The sequence below is a fragment of the Cygnus atratus genome, chromosome 5, assembly GCF_013377495.2.
Source record: "Cygnus atratus isolate AKBS03 ecotype Queensland, Australia chromosome 5, CAtr_DNAZoo_HiC_assembly, whole genome shotgun sequence".
Lineage (NCBI taxonomy): Eukaryota > Metazoa > Chordata > Aves > Anseriformes > Anatidae > Cygnus > Cygnus atratus.
In genome coordinates this window covers 14,452,254-14,470,173 of record NC_066366.1, presented here as the reverse complement: position 1 = coordinate 14,470,173, position 17,920 = coordinate 14,452,254, and the positions used below count along the sequence as shown (strand labels likewise).

Below are 17,920 nucleotides of genomic sequence, written 5' to 3'. Positions count from 1 at the left end.
ATTAACAAGGCAATAACAATAATAACAGACAATTTGCAGCATACTATAGTTATGTAAACCTAAATCTAGTAGGCTTCTGTAATTGATTTCACCGTGTCCCAAAGCAGATGAACTTTCCTATTTCAGTATCACATTGCCCTGTCAACAGTCCAGCCTACAGCAGATCTTTTGCAATGCATATGCCTTTCAAGCTCCCACACCTGCCGTTTTGCAAAATGTAGTTGTCTCCACAGTTTTCATTGGGCTGTAACATTTAGGAAATCCATCTTAACAGCAGGCCATGTGAAAGTATCACTGGGATCTCAGACTACAGTCATAACTCCAGGGATGGATCATCATTGGAGTAACTTGTTGCTTCGCTCTTAGCTACCAAGGCAAAGCTTTTCACTAGCAGCCCATCCAAACAGAACTACTTGCATAGCAGGGGTACATCCCTTCTGTAATTAATTTTCTCCTAAACAAAACTCACTCCTGAAAGACAAATCAGCTTGCATAGCAGATAATGGCTATGATGCTTAAGCTGCCTTATGGCCTGTTAAGATCCAGCCTGATGGATCAGCCTTATCATTTCACAGACGCATCTTTAAATATTTCAGCAGCAAAGAAAAAAGAAAAAAAGTGATTTTTTTTCTTCTTCATGGAAGAACCAGCATTTTAAGAAAAAGAGCCACCAAGTAAAGGATGGTGCTGAAATATGTTTATATGTCTGTTTTTAAAGGAAAGGAAATTATAGGTTATCAGCTTGGATATGCCACGCTTCATCTGATCATTGCTAGATGTGAGCGACAAAAGCAGAGTTAATGTTCCATAGTGAAAGCAGAAGTGACAGTAATGCCCAGGAATGGACTTCAGCACAAAGAACTCACTGGAAAAGCTCAAATGTCAAGTGCAACAGAAGTTTACATTACTTCAGGTTTTTTACTTTTGCCCCATGTTTCCTCTTTTTTCATTCATCCATACATACACAGTAATACAATTTACAATCTGGTTTTAGCCTAGCACTTCATTTTCAGTGATAATCTCTGCAGTGAATCAGTAGGATTCACAATGTGTGTGAAAAATCCTTGAAGTTGGAGAAAATAATTTCTATTCTGTCACCTTCATGGGCAATGTGTGCCTCGAGGATGAATAGATAATAGCACAGGCAAAATTCAATTGGGCCTGACATTTGTTAATGTTACTTTCCTGAACTAGGGAGGGGGTAAGTTCCAAAATAATTTTTTATCCTTTGTCTACTCCCTACTGGAAGGGAATTGGTATTTAAAGCTTCACTGGATCCCTGCAACAGAGATCTTACTCAGTTTCCCCCAAATGTTTCACAAGCATTACTCAGCCCCTTCCACCAACCCTCATGCCTTGTGTTTCTTTACCAGATGCATCAACATATTTTCAAAAACTGGAAATTCTAAAGAACTTGGTGGATCATAACACAGAAAATGTAACAGGAAGCGAACATGTTTGCAGAATAAAAATGCAACAACAACAAAACACACACACACAACAATAACAACAACAAACAAACAAACAAAAACAAAACTCCACCACAGGATTCTCTATAAGCTGAATTATATCTGTGTACCATGCACAACAGTGTTACTTTAGCAACCTTGGGGTGCTTGCAGACTATACGGTAGTGATAATTTAATCCTCTGTTTATAAATGCCTCTGACCTATTAGAAACCATGGGCCTGTTTTTCAGAGATCCTGAGCCTGTCTCTTCGACTTTACCTGGAGATGTGTGTGCTTTGTCAGCTCTCCTGGAAATCAAAACCCAGTAACTTTACATGATTTTAATGGCCAAATTCTCAACCTTCAATGGAGCTACATTGATTTATATCAGTTGAGACTCTGCCTCTCATGCTGTGTTTCTTAGCACCACAATTTCTCTGCTTAAAATAAATAAATAAAATAAAATAAAAATTAGACAATAAGAAAAAAATATATTATTCCCAAGCTATTTCTTTGCCCAAAACTTTATAAATGTGGTGAGAAACAAAGCAAAAAGAGTATTACTATTTTGTACAGTATCTTCTGGCAAGGAGTTCTTTGCAAAACTCAAACTGTATATGTGCAGCATGTGTAAATCATTCTTTCCTTTTATAGACAAGAACCAAAGTAAAAGGACTGCTTTCTGACAGATTTCAGGACCAATGACTATGAAGTGACTGTTAAATCACGTATTTATATTGGAATACAACGCATAAAATCACTTGTCCGGAAAGTTGGCTATACTTATCACTGGGAAATAAATAAAAATAATATACTGTGGAAAAAAATCACAATGTTTGATAAATAAGTTATTGGAGGAACAAGTTGCTAAATCTTCTACCTATTGGAGGCTCTCTGTGATATGTGGCACAAGTGGCATCTTACTGACCTCAGTTGGGTATGCGCACTTATATAAAGGCCATCTAAGCAGTTAAACTATTGTTACTAGGGTGAAAAATCAGAGGTAGTTCCTTCACTTGCTCCCAAATGTAAGGAGTGGATGGGACCAGAAGCACCTCCCTTTCCAAGGAAAGGAAATGGAAAGAGCATTACTTTTGCCTAAAGCTTGGCCATTAGCTTGGGTATAATTAACTGACTGATGCACCGCACAGCCTCGTACTCTGGAAGAAACTGTTTGGTGGGCACACAGAGGGGCTTCTAGGCAATATTAATTCCCTAGATGTATGTTTGTGAAGACAGAGTAGGTGCTGTTGGCGCTGACACTTGGGTCACATGGGACCCAGTCTGCCGTAGTCTGCAGGGGAATGGGAGTGGGAGCCTCTGCCTTGTTCCACTCCAATCCTTGCCACTCAGTACTCTGATGTGTACAGCACATGTCCTGTCAAGATCAGGAGGTCTGACCACTGTTGTAAAACAAACTGCTGGAAAAATCAATGCTGGTATTTGCTGCTTTAATTCACAGGACTGAAACTCCTTTTCATCCTCTCCTGAAACTAGTGCTGCTGCCTTCTTCATACTCCTTTGGCAGGCTGCCACTGCTAACTCCTTCTTACCTCCTGGCTTCCAAGTGCAGCCAACCTGACTGGGCACAAGCTGACTGTATGACATTCAAAGTCTTTATGCTGAACTCCTCAGTTCCTTCATTGAGGCATGTAGACTGACAGTGAATAGAATCAACTAAACCAATCATACAGTGTCACATAATTCATTACTCAAGTCCGTGATACTTAAATACCAGATTTTTCAATGTCATTGTTCATGTAAATCTTTATAGTAAGGCTCGACTATACTTAGCTTTTTTTTTTTTTTTTTTTTTTTGAGTTGCTTAGATTATTGGTACTTCCTAGCTTTATGTTTTTGGCCTATGAATATTTGAGAATAATATAGCATGATGTGGAAACAATGAAGATTGTCCTTTGAATATCTACAGAGGTTCTTCAGTACCCAATAATAAGGTGATATGATTGAATGACTGCAAGAGACTATTAGGGCATGCAGTTTTGATGGAATGTACTTTGATCTCAAAATGATAGTTTGGGAAATTCCCCCACAGTTTCACAAGACACACTATTTTGTACAGATGTGATCACATACAAAAGCCATTCCTCCACTTTTAAGAATTTCCTAACTCTTCAAAAGCAAGGCTTTGTATTCCAGAAATACAGAGTTTCAGTTGTGGAGGTTGGAATTCTTAGTCTCTCTTAGTTCAGATTTATTGTACTGACTTCTGGAAATAAGACCGATGTAGACACAGACTCCTGTCAAAGCTGTGCCAGAAAAAGCTGTTTCTCTTGCACTACAGAATAAGAGTGTGCTTGCATAGTGGCTTAAGATTAGTTTTCACTGGCTGGACATTCGCTTACTCCACTAGGTCAATTCTCCACTGGCACACAGGAGATGCGTGTGGCAAAGAAACATGGAGCTGCCTTGTACACAGAATGTTTTTAGTCTGCGTGCCTATGTTTCACTGAAGAAAAAACATAGAGCTTTGTTCTTTCCCTCACTTTATACTCCTGATCAGCAGAGTAAGTATCACTATTTCCAGTCTCTAGAACTCTTTCCCCTTAACTATAAAGGAAGGTAATGCAAAATTAGAAGAATTCCATGCCTGACTAACCAACTCTTTGAATTCCTCATCTTTTCTTTGCTAGACCTATTTCTTTCATTCATCCAGGTCTTCCTGGATGAGAGCCCTCAACTTTCAGAGATACCTGACTCACCTTTCTGACAGACACACTCTGTATATCCAGCTGCTCTAGAAATGGCTGCTGGTTGTTACAGATTTCAGTTTACAGTGACCACTCTTCCCACTAGCTTCTAAAATTATCTTCTAACAGCACAACTAACCAGTAGCTAGACATCAAAATCCTTTTACTTTTTCACTGTGCAGGTCCTATACCTGTTATCATCCACCACCAATATCCCAACATCACTTATTCAGCACTGAGCTTTTAGCCACGTCCAGACTCTCTTCATTTTCCCATTTACTCTGAGTTCACTCCCCTACAGTGCACGTTTATATTCAGAAGCATTTAAATTGGCTGAATCCACAATCCACTCAGTTAATTTCTGTTGGGTACCACCTATCTAATTTACCTTGCACAGCCATAAAATGAAATGACTGTTTTAACTACTTTAATAAAAAACAAAGAAGAAAAATCCACAAGCAATGAAGTATATTTTTAGTTCAGTTACTTCACTCTTCTATAAACAGAAAGTTTTTTTTTTTTTTCTTAAGCAATATGGAGTTATAAAACTACTTGTCAAAGGGTTTAACAATTGTGTTTCCATGTTAAAGGCTTTAGAACTAAATTCATCTCAGAAATGACTTAACCCTTTTTGGTCTGCAAAGATATCAGTTTTAATAACTTGAGTCTACAGTCTTGGGAAGATATCTATTCTAAGCACGGATATACATATAGCCATGTGAGTCTTACCAGTTGGTCTTTAGTGCTGTTTCTGTTGATGATTCATTTATTCTGTAGGTAGAAATAAGTATAGCTAATGAGATCACAGAAACCTTCTGACAGCTTTGATGTGAATACAATCCCTATATTAAGAGCAGTGTGTGGAGGAGTAAGGAGGGGGGATGTTCTCACTTGTTATTTGAAAAAAAGTTTGGTGGATCTCAGCACAGTGCATAGCACACTGATGTTCAAAAAAATCACTGTCAACAGTCAATTTAAAACTGGCACCATTCTTGGCAATACTAGTAAAAAATAATGATTAAATGGGCACAGTAAGATTAGAACAGGCCTGCAATGCATTTGCTGAAGGAAAAGTGTCCTGGGAAACTTACTGTCAATCCCATCTGTGTAATGAAACCGTGGTCAATCCAACATTTTCAACTACAAGTAATTTTAGTTTTAAAAATGTATGGTGTAAATTTTCATATGTCTTAAATCTGTAATGCCCTATTGACTTCAAGAAAACTATGCTAGTTCTTATAAGCTGAAACCTCACCTCTAATTTTTCAATACTTCTCATGACATTTCTTAAAAAAATGATTGTACTTAACTACCACCTTAACTTTTTATTTGTTCCTCTATAGCTATGCTAATTATTTAGTGTCTTTAATTCTGAGCAGTCAATAGTAAGGATTCAAATGAGCAAACCAGGATGGAAATGGGTACTGCATTTTGCTTTGGTGACCTGCAGTGGTATATATTTCACCCAAACTTAGCAATGTATAAGTCAGACAGCTAGTCTAAACTACAAACCTAGTAAGCTTTAATGTTTATTTGACAAGAACAGGTACCTTTCCAGAAAGCTATTCAGTCCATCAAAGCCACTTTCTCTCTCCTAACCACAAAGAGAGCTCAGGCGGTAGAGCTATCATGGGGTGGGTACTGCTGAGCAATACCCACTTCTGTGGAAGGAGCTGTGAAGCTAACATCAGAGGGTTGCTCAGGAGCCCAGTTGCACTTTGAGGCTGAGCATATCACCTAACGGAACTGAGAACCCCTAAAAAGCTGTTATCATCCTCCACCTATGAACTACTTTGTTAATATCAGTTTTCTGAGGCAGTATACATCTTGTAGCTCTCAGTCCCATGAGGATTTTGGCACCAAAAACTTGTGATCCCTGCTATAGAGTGAGTTTTTCAAAGCATTCCATTTTATGCAACCACTATCTACCACCAGAAAATTATAAAGCAGCATTACTGTGATGTGAGGCATGTGATGGAAGTCCCTCCTTATATCCGAAGGCAAAGGGAAGATAAAAGTATATATATTAAAAAATAATAATAATAATAATAAAGTATGATTCAGTTCTATTCTCAACAATCTTCAAAATATTACAAAAAAAAGTAGCAATAAAGCAAAAAATTTTATGCAATGCAAACCTTTTATAGGGAAAGGGGAGAAATGACTTTTTCTTGTGTTCAGAACCTAGGAGCTTTTGAAATCATCTTTTGTTTTTTTCTATACATACACAGAAACAACAAGTCAAAAATACTTTACATCAGCAGACTGAAGCTCAGAGGAAGAAAACTTCTAAGCTCTCTCTGAAATGACGAAAACGGGAATAGGACTGAAGACACCTTGAGCAAATAAAACAGACAGACTGAGCAGCTCCAGACAAGATGCTACTAACACTCGTCTCCCTCTTCCTTACATTTGGATCCACTTTGACAGCATGATATCTAAAAGCCATTACCACAGTCTGCACCATGACAAAACTTGCACAGTTTTTTTTTTCCCCTCTATGCTTTAGCCTTTCCTTTAGAGCAATCCAAATCTGCATTATTGTAATAATTTCACTGTCAGTGAATTGCATAAAAATGTCAATGAAAATTGACATTTGTCAATGAAAATTGACTAAGTTTGGCCTTGGTTGAAGATCTGACCTGCATTTATGAAACAAAGGGAAAAAAAGAAAAAAAGTTGTATGGAAATGTAATGGTCTTAAATCTTGCATTCATGTGACCTGTAAAGATGTTAACAGCATTTAGGAAGTACGGGTTGTTCATTAAGCAAAATCTATGGGTTACATAAAGTGAATCCTTAATTTACACACACACATTTTTTTTTACCTTTTTTTTTTTTTTCCTACAATTTTCACATTTACATTTCTAATGTATGGGAGTATGCAAATGCAAAAGCTAGCAGAAACTGTTCCTTTCTTCTTCCTGATCATAGCTCCTTGTTTCCTTGTTACTATGACAGGTGCATGCACCGCCCCAAATGCACTCAATTTCACTCTGAGTGCTTCTTTCCTTGTATCAATGGGGGCTAGAGAATTGAAGGCATTCTAGTTCAGTAAGAAGGCAGTTCCTCAAAGCACTAAAATGATTATAAAGAAAGAATACTGACTTCCCTCCTTCTGAAGAACTACAGGAAGATGCTTGTTTGTCTAATCTGCTGGATTAAGTCCTGCAGTGAATCTCTACTGCAAGGAAGTATGTTGCTAATTCACCAAACTCTTTTTCAACAATGAACTAAGGCGCCTGTGTTAAGCTCTTATTCTGCATTTTTCCTGCTTTGCCCAGTTTAGCTCAAGGTGACCATGCTTTAGCCACTCTCAAAACTTCAAAGAACCCAGTGAAACAAAATGTGGGTAGTCGGATAATCACCTCCCTGCCCTGTCCCAGTTTCAAGCATTTCATGGATCAGCGAGGCTAACCAACAGGATAGGATGAGCGACAGGATGCTATCAAGGTAGTCCTTGGCATCAGCAGGCCTGGTTTCAAGTTAGACACAACTTGAAGTTAGCATCTTATGAAACTCAACAATTCCAAAACCATTCTTCCTCTCCTCCTCTTCCCTTATGACTATAGATCCAACAAAATATACTATTATATTCATTCTCTTTTCAGAACACTTCTTTAGCTTCTCTCTAGTTACTGGTTATCTACCCAGGAAGTCTTATTACAATTTTATAACAACAGGTTACACAAAATAAAAACCTTTTTGTTCCTGATTCTTGACAGGGTGAGATGCAATAGCCAGGCTTGGGAAACTGCACTGGTGGAGTGCACAGGGATTATACTGGGCGTTTTTGGCAAGGTGGTAGATGGACTTAGTGCACCTCTCTAATGCAGGCCTCATTTCATGTAACATAAATGCGCACTCAGATCTTTATACATAAACATTGCAAGGTTTGTAGCAGAAGCTGTGAAACTGAAGTGCTCCATTCACATGAGGAAGGGCAGTTTTATTGGAAATGTTTTTCCTAGCTGCCCTCCAGCTCTGCTAATAAGTGTCTTCCCCTAAAAACAACAACATACAAACCTACCAATTCTTTGAGCTCCCTGTGAATCCAACAAATACATGTTTTAATGATACATATCCTTTAGCATAACATCATATTTTCAATAGCAACATAGTATTTACTCCAAGCCTAACAACTGCTCTTCTCCTGACTAACTGAAAGACAGACTTAACTGTTAGAAAGTAGCAAGCTGTAGGTAGGGCTTCCACAAATTAATGTTTCCTAGTATAATACACTATATTCTAAAGAGCAGAAGAACTCACAAAAACAAAACAAACAAACAAAACATTTCATTCACACATAAACAGGGAAATATTAACAAGCCAGAGACATTTCTTTAAAATAAGCATTTATACTCAAGTAACCAGCCGATAACAAAAGGAAGTTTTCCTTCATGGACAATAGGAGTTTCACAACCATCAGTCTCTGCTTGACCTGGGGAAATGCATGCCCATCAAGAGTTGGACTGTGTCCTCATACTTTCTTCACAAATCATATACATCTGGTGTGAAGGACAGGTGACAACAAGAACAAGGAGATGGATTCTATATTATTAAAAGTGAGTGAATACAGTGCTGCATTTCACAAAAAAACACAGTTAAATGACTTTCCCCCATTCTTCTCTCATTATTTTGCTTTTTGATTGTTCAGTTGTATCGAGTTTGCATTTTAATAGAACTATAAGCTTGTGTAATCACTGGACTAATCTTATGAGTGATTTTCCTTGTCATATTGGCAGTATTCCAGAAAAAGCATTACAATAAACATTATGGGTTTAGTTTATCTATTTTTTTTCTTGCAAACTTATACACAAAGCTAGACTTCTTATAACCCAAAGCTATAAGGTTCCAAACATCTGAGAATTTCCTGCTAATACAATTGCTGTAGAATCATAGACTCATCTAACACTATCAACTATTGCTCATATAAAACAATTGCTAATACTCCTAACTATAGTGAGTAGAAGTAACTTTCATTTACCAAGGAATGGGAGAAATCAGATTAACAGTAATACTAAAGTATAATAGAGCACAGTATTTTGATACTAGAAGAAGATAAAGATGATACTCTTACGGTTTCACAAATAATCTGATGACATTGCTAAGACATAAAAAGCATAGTGGATTAAAATCTTACCTCTGGAAAAAGAACAAATAGATTAGTGAATAATAGAAATATTTCCATAAAGTTAGAAATCAATAATTTTACAGACATACAGAACTCACTGAATTTAAATCAGTAATTTCACAGAATCATGGAATGGTTAGAGAGAGAAAGAGAGAGATATGAGATTAAAAAGAATAATAATGATGAGATTAAAAAGAATAGAATCATAGATGTCCCTGCCATGGGCAGGGATATCTCCCACAAGAACAGGTTGTCCAAAGCGCCATCCAACCTAGCCTTGAACACCTCCTGGGATGGGGCATCCACAGCTTCTCTGGGCAACATGTTGCAGTGCCTCACCACACTGAGTACAGAATTTCTTCCTTATACCTAATCTTAATCTCTTTCAGTTTAAAACCATTACCCCTTTTCCTGTCACTACATACCCACGAAAAAGTCCCTCCCCAGCTTTCCTGTAGGCTCCCTTTAGGTATTGGAAGGCTCTATAAAGTCTCCCTGGAGCATTCTCTTCTCCAGGCTGAACAACCCCAACTCCCCTGGCCTGTCTTAATAGGAGAGGTGATCCAGCCCTCTGATCATCCTCCTGACCCTCCTCCGGACTTGTTCCAACAGGTAATTTGTTATTTTGTTATCAATATTCCATTTATTGATGTTATCTGTCTACTAAAAAGCTGTAATTTTCATGTGCGCTGACTATGCCAATGGCAGATTAAAAGCAGTTTTATAAAAAATGTTGAAAATTAATTCACTGTCCATCTTTTTTCTTATCTTAAGATGTTCTTTATGTGTACCAGGACTCAGCAAATGGTAAGCAAGTCTAAACAGGCACTCAGAATCAACTGGGTAGATTCGTTCCAAGTGCCCATACAATGTTTTCTACATTGTCACATTGCATCTTGTATTATTACTGCAATATCTTGGAGCGAAATTGTAATGCACTGCCATAGCTCTCAGCTTTGAAGATTCCATAGAGGTCATAGCTAACCCAAAACTGTGTGAGGCAGTGAGGTAATTCCTGCTCAGCACATTTCAGTAATATCACTTGATGGATCTCACTAAAATTAATCATAAAGCCTTGTTTGAATGGATTGGTGAGTTACACTGGAATATCAACAAACTGTATAGATAGATTCAGTTTTGAAAGGGAAGTATCAATAAGATTATCTATCATGGCACCATCAAATTCCCCAAACTAAGGCAGTCTGCACAGTTTCTACTAAAAGCATAAAAATCTTCATCAGAAACAATGAAAAATAATACTGACGCTAATTCTGATGATGACCAAGGTAGTAAGTTGTTCCCATGGTGCAGAATGTCCACGAGAGATGCATGTAAAAGGTGCTAGCCTTTTACAAATACAAGCGAACTGGATGGTAAATGCTGAGAAACAAGAACAGAGCAATATGGCAGACAAAGAAGAAGAGGCTATTGAGCCAGAGTATTGATCTCAGTACACCAGTGGTTTTCACACATGAAGAAAAATATTACAGGCACCATGGAAGGAATAGGTATAAAGAGATGATTTAAAGAATTCAGCTCTGCACACATTTGTGAAGAACTCATTGCCATCATAGAGGTTGGTCTGGGAGAAAAAATTCTCAAGAAGCAACTTCATGCTAACAGAAAGGGTATATTTTCAAAAGTAGTGAATTATAATTGGTAAGGTAGGGGTAAATATTTTCAAGCAGAAGAAAAGCTGATGCTTAACAGACAGATAGAATGGAGTAGCAATGTTCCAAATAAAGGTATGAAAATTCAAATTCGCCAGCATTATCATCACACACATTCTTCAATTTTATTTATTTATTTATTTATTTATTACTATTTTCTGGAACTCTCTGCATACCACAAACACGAACCAGAATATTCTCATATTTCTCTATATAAATGCATGGGCTAAATATCAATTAATACATAAATTTCTAAAATCAATTACAATAGACATGTAAACAAAGTAATAGGTCACTAAGTATTAGATTGGCAAAAATAGTCACTGAAAATCTGTATTTCTCCATGTGCAGAATAGTTGATGGTTGTGCTAACTTCTGCTGTACTTCTTCTGCCTACATGTCTTAACACTTATCTGGTTGCATCAACAACATGACTTTATTTCCATTCCTACCTTCTGAACATATTCCTAAAAGCTAAGCATATGCCAGTTCTACTTAGAGATAACATGTGCATAAAAATAACTTCTGCCATATGAATATCCATCATTCAGAACCTAGAGTGATCAACACTACCTTTAAAAAATATAGAGAGAAATAAAGGGAAAAAAATGAATGACATTTCAAAATTCTTCATATGAAATTAAAAGAATAATTTAAAAGGAAAAAAGCAAGCTTCTGGCTATTGGATAGTTCAAGTAACCATTCAACACAGAACATTCTTAAACATACAATCATTTAAGATACATATTTCCAAAAATATATTTTATCTATAGTGCTATACATATATGAAAATATAGGAACTGAACTCCTGCAATTCTTCGTGCCCTAGCTTCTACTAACTTTGAATTTGCAAGAAATTAAGTGTTGGGGATCAGGTCAATAGCTCAAAGTCATAAGCAATACGAATTCAGCATCATAACCTCCTTAAACCAAAATATCGTCCCAGAAGAAGCAATCACTGGCTGAACCTAAGAAAAAGTTCTTTTTCTACTTCACTCACAAGTCCTCATATTCCTTGATCCAAACTGAATCCTGTTTTACAGTTAAAAAAATACACAAGCCTACTGAGGTTTTACTGACCCAATAGGCTCTAAAAATACCCCTGATGATTTCTCGGCATTTGGTCTCACTTGTGACCTTTATTTTCTAGGAAGGATTATTATTACCTCCCTGCACTGTACATTTCCCTACAGGATATCACCAACCTTATGTCAGTCTTGCTCAGGGGGTTCTCATATACAGCTTGAACAATTCTTCACATACTTCTAGTTTTCACTGAAAATTATGCATCATTTATTTTTATAGTTATTCCTAGTTTATTTCAGTTACATGTAGAGTTCTAACATGCAGTTAAGCACACTAACATATAAAATACAGAGACTTGCTGGTATCAATAATTTAAGAGTGCTTAATTTTTATTAAATCACACATATTCAGGCAAATCTGTGAATCGAGACAGTAAAAGATAATATTTTTTAAAGACCTTTCCAGCCTTGCAACTAATTATTTTGCTATATAGCATTTTGTGTGATGTTCCTATGATAATACACTTGACAGTGAACCTTTGATTCTCAATCCTCCCCTGCACTTAGCTCATTAATTCATCTACAGAGTCTATATTTCTGTCTCATAAGCCACTGCAGAGCCTCATTTTGTTTACTTTATTTCAGTAACCCTCACCCTCTGTTCCATCATGTGGGAAATACTCGTTTATGAACGTCTAAGTTTTGATATCATATAATTTTGGAGAGTTGGAAAAATGAAGCTGGGGGGAAGGCAGGTAAGAACTTAAAAAGATAAAAAGAAAAAAACAGAGAGAAAAAAAGTTATCAATTTCAAGTGATATATCAAGGATCTAAAATGCTAAAACATCTGTATGTAGACAAATATGAGAAACAATGTTCATAAGCTGACTTTACTTGCACACAGCAAAGTGTGCAAGTAAAAACAGTAAGCTGACCCCCAAGTAGAAAGTAGCTCAAAAGATAATAGTATGGATACTTAGATCATGTCATATATGCCATTTGTGCCTCCTCAAGCAATGTAAAAATTATACATTTCATGCAGAATTTTAAAGAATGCTTAATTCCTACAATTCTTACCATTAATTCCTACAGAGCTATTCACTTCTGCAGTACAAGAAAATAATTCTAAAAAGTGTTTAAAAATATTTTTGGAAGCTTCAGACAATGATACTGTCTGTACCCAGACACACAATTTGAGAAGTTTTATGTACTAGCCAAAAATAATAAAAAAAAAATCCTGATATGACCTCTCAGTAATAATATCATGCAATATATTCCCAAATCACACCTTAAGCCAAAACACATATAAGTAAATGAGCAGAATTTCTCCCAGCAGGTTGTACACAGATTGGGAACAGGGATTCCTGACACAAGTGATGCTAATAGAATAAATATCTACACTATAGAGTCACTCAAGACTCTTTTATTCTATATTATATTTTTATTCTAATAATTAATTAATTCTAACTATTCTAATTCTCCTTTTCAGAGAAAGAAGGACCAAATATCAAACCAGACAATTCTTTATCCATCACATTTTCATACTTATCAGATTTAGAAATTCATTTAGAATTTCTATAATTCTTTCAATTTCATGTATTCAACAAGTTAATACTAACCAACGTGAATTTATTCAATTTTAGCTCATCACCATCTCTGAAAGTCTCTGATAGTACTGTATAAACACACCAAAAACTTTGTTAAAATGTCTCTAGCAGTCTCCAAAATACAACATTCACCATCGTCCATTAATTTCTAGTACTGTTAGTAGAGAACATTAATATTTTACTATAAGGCTTATTAAAAAAAATGTTCTTCAGTAAAATGATTTCCTATATATTTTAAAAGCAACAAAAAGAAAAAAAATCTTTAGAAGAAAGCAATGATTTTCTTTGAAAACTGTTTTCCTTTGGCAGGGGGTGGGGGTAACTGAAAAAAAAAAAAAGTTTTTATAGTATCAATATTTCTATTTTTGCCTGTTTTTTACCTGGAAAGCTTTTGTGGAAACCTCTATGGTCATGGAACTCACAACCCATTTTCTTTTCCTCACATTATAGCAAACTAACAATGTAGGTAAAAGCTCAGAGACTTCCTCTAATACAAGGAAAAACATCATTAGGACTGATTCTTCACTACCAGAAGGCTTCAAAATCCATTTAATTATTTGAAAGCAATGTAAAATGCCTATTCCAATGCTGGTATCAATCACAATACAATTTTCACAATTAGGACATGTACAGAGCTGCAAAGAAGTGAAACATCAGACCCACAGTACTGAAAGATCTTCTATATCCTAAATTTCTCCCATGACTCAGTATCCCTCTGTACAAATACAAAATACAACATTGTACTCACATCAGTATACTTGCTGCCCCCCCATCTCCTGAACTGCATACAGATTTTTCTCAATATTATTCAATAATACTTATGTTTTCTAGATGTTTTATTAAATAATTCTTTACTAAATAGATTATAAAATCTATTACAGATAGATTACAATCTATTACAGAATTTGACTATGTGTAATGTTGTTTGCTATGATTCTGCTAGTTCACATAATTAACAGAATACATTCAGAAACTTTGCTACTGTGCCCTGTCTGCTACAGAGAAACCTGAGCTACTACAATCCTCATATACTATATTTAGGAATATATTTCTGATATCAACATGATAACAAGAAAGGAAGCTGTAACATTTTAAAATTCATTCTCTGTTGCTAAATCTTTTCTCTTCTAGCTAAGAGTTAAACAGCATCCATCCTTGATTTCATTTAATTGCTTTATGAAGATGCAAAAGTCAGAAAGAAGATCTCATGAAAGTTTTCCAAATAATTTCTTCAATATTGTTGCAACTGACAGCCAGATCCAGCATGCGCTTTGACCACAAACAAAGGTGACTGGAAGATTGACATAGATACCAAAAAAAACTCTTCCCTCTAATTTACTTCTGCTACCAATGGAGAACCTACAGTTATCAATTTAGAAGTCAGTTTGAGATCTGTCAAAGAAACTGATCACCAATCACCCTTTTAAATGTTTGTTTGTTTAATACAGTCATATGTGTTTCTATAAAGAGATACAGATGAAGCAGCCAAGAATGAAGTTTGGAAAAAAAGGTAACAGCAGACCTAAGCAGACACGCAACATTAATGAATGTAAAAAGGAAGGAAAGTGATTTTCAGTTTACCTGTCCTCAGTAATTCATGGTACAATTAATTATCTTCCATACCAAAGTATATTTCATTTATTTTCTCAAATGGCATGCCGTATCTTAGGATATTTCCATATTAACAATCTCCATTGCACATTCCTTTTTTCTGGCAACCTGTGTGTGTTAGGGGGAAAAAATAACATTTTGTGGTTCATTGTGTCTCATGCTGATAGAGCACCAGATTTTATCACGATTTATAGTATACATACATAAAAATATCATGACTCAATAATGAAATAGAAACACCACTGAAGTACAGGTTCTTAATATTTCTTAGGCAGACCATCTAAAATATACGATTTATAACCATAGAGAAAGAGAATTAATTTTGTTTTAACTAGAGGTTAAATTTGTTCAACTAGAATTATTCTTTTCTTCCTAATTTCATCAAAAATAATAGTAATAATAATGAAGTACTTGTTCACCACAGTATGGGCAGGCTAGAGTACATCCATTACTCCATTCACCAGACCAAAATATTTACCTACTGTAGCACCAGTTCACACCATACCTCAGAAAAAATATTAATCTATTTCTGAGCTGTATACATTGATATGTTGGATATTTTTTCCTACCACCCTCCCTTTTATCTGCCTGTAGGACAAATCTTTTCATCACTCTGCTTCCATTCTGGTTTTATAGATATGCGAGAGCTGTTTGTGGCTACTTAAATATTTTATTCATCTGAAACTACTTCCTGTCATTGCACTTCAGAACAACAAAATTCTAAGGAAGGCATATACAATGTAAAGCTACGTTAATTTTGTGCATTTGTCCAAATATTTCTACCTGACAATGTAATTTTCCTTTTGAAGTAAAAAAAATAGAATAAAAAAAAAAAATTGGTACTAAATGAAAAGGTAATTAGTTAACCAACAGACCACAGATGTATGGTATCTGACAAGTTAATGTGAAAACCCAAATCTTTTCATAAAAAAAGATGATTGGATTTGAATTCCAGGAGGCTCATTTCTTCTCTGTTTGAATGCAACATCTGAAGGAAAACTCGAGAGAGAACAATATGGTAGCTTTACAATTACCTTATAAGTAATAATAATTTGAGATATAATATTGCCGTTTCCCTTTGAAATTTCACGAATTACAACAGCACACATCACTAACCTCTGTACATCATATTTCATCGGTTATATATAATCCTTCTGAAAATGATGTGTGTAGATAATATACAGTACATTTTGACACGAGTCATGTTTTCTCAATGGTGATTTAGTATCCCAAGCATAGATTATCACCTGCTTTCATTAACTTAGTGTGATCCACTGGATTTATTAATCGGCTCTAATAAAATTACTAGGTTCTTGCCTATTAAAAATAAATACATTCTTCATCAAATGTATAGAATATAAACATAGAAATATATTCAATATTAAAGAAAAAATATATTGGGAATGGAACATAAATGTAAAAAGATAAAAAGATCTATTCTTTAAAGTGAGGAAAAAAAACCTTTATACATATGCCTACACCACTGATACATTATTCACCTTCCATAAGAAATCAGAATTATCAGGGGACAAAATAGAAAAATGATACAAAAAGGCATCAGACATATCCACAGTCACAGTTTAACTTACTATTATATACAGAAAAGCTACAAAGATTATGGTTTCTCTAAAACTTTATCAACAAGATCATTCCAAAACCTTGGAAGTTTGTTGATAAAGTTTTAGAAAATAAGTTTTTGGAATGATCTTGTTGATAAAGTTTTAGAAAAGCCATAGAAGAACCCTAGAGAGAAAATTTACTCCTGTGCTGCATAAAGATCAGAATTCGGCCAAATGTTAGCACTAAAATTATGAGAGCCAGTCTGCCAAAGGAAAACAGGAGGTATGTTTCATCTTGCACTAATGCTTTAATAAATTTTAAACGAACTTCAAACATTTTATCTGACATCAGTATTTTATCTTCCACAAGGATGTTATGAACTACCTTTGGCAGCTGTACAGAAATGAGATGAGATTACTGTCTACAGACCAGATTCTTCTTTACATAAAAAATAGTGTATAATTCTATAATTAGTGTATAATTCTGTAATTCCATAGTTACAGAAATATTTGCCACTTGGTATTAAAAGTATTAAGGTATTGCTTCAATGAAAAACTTTCCTAATCTATCCTGTCTTCTTTAATATACATAAAATTTAGCATGTAATAATTTAAGCCTTATCAGTTAATCCAGCTTTATTAGTACAATAATTTTTGAAGGTTAGCTGAAGTTTTTCAACGACAGCACAAAATTCACATTCACCCATGTATGTATATAGTGGTAAATATCATCATTGTTCAATTCCTACTCTGCTTTCAAGCAAAATTCGGGCAAAAGATGGTGCAATGGTTACCGATGAGACTGAGACTTTGAATATTGAGATTCTTCTCCTAATTCAGACATATGTTTAAACTGGATCACCAAAGGTGGTAAATGGGCATTATACACAGAAAAGCATTATGTATATGGATTTTATTGTTCAGACTCTGTTTTCTATTTGTAAAATGGCAGTAGTAATTCAATGTATAATTTACTTCATCTTTTTACTTGTATACAATAGTCAACTGTTTGCACAGTGATAACAACTTGACACTGATACTTTCATAATAAAAGTAATATCAACAGTAATCTTCTGATAGTTAAACAAGTATTACTATATAATTGCAACTGAGGAACCACCTGTGGTATAAATACAATTAGATATATGGTTAATTAC

At 35.3% G+C, this 17,920-nt stretch overlaps 1 protein-coding gene across 2 annotated transcripts in view; it reads right to left on the bottom strand.

The window, feature by feature from the left end:
- The window catches only part of LRRC4C (leucine rich repeat containing 4C), a 375,271-nt gene that overhangs the window by 209,263 nt on the left and 148,088 nt on the right, over positions 1–17,920 (bottom strand). The window contains exons 1-2 of one of the 2 annotated variants that reach the window (XM_035552221.2): positions 8,599–8,628; positions 4,887–4,928 (exon numbers count right to left, since the gene is read on the bottom strand). The exons of the other annotated variant lie outside the window; for it this stretch is intronic. The gene's annotated coding sequence lies outside the window, so the exon portion shown is untranslated. Of the gene's footprint in view, positions 1–4,886; positions 4,929–8,598; positions 8,629–17,920 lie in introns of those variants that run through there. 2 annotated transcript variants of the gene reach the window in all.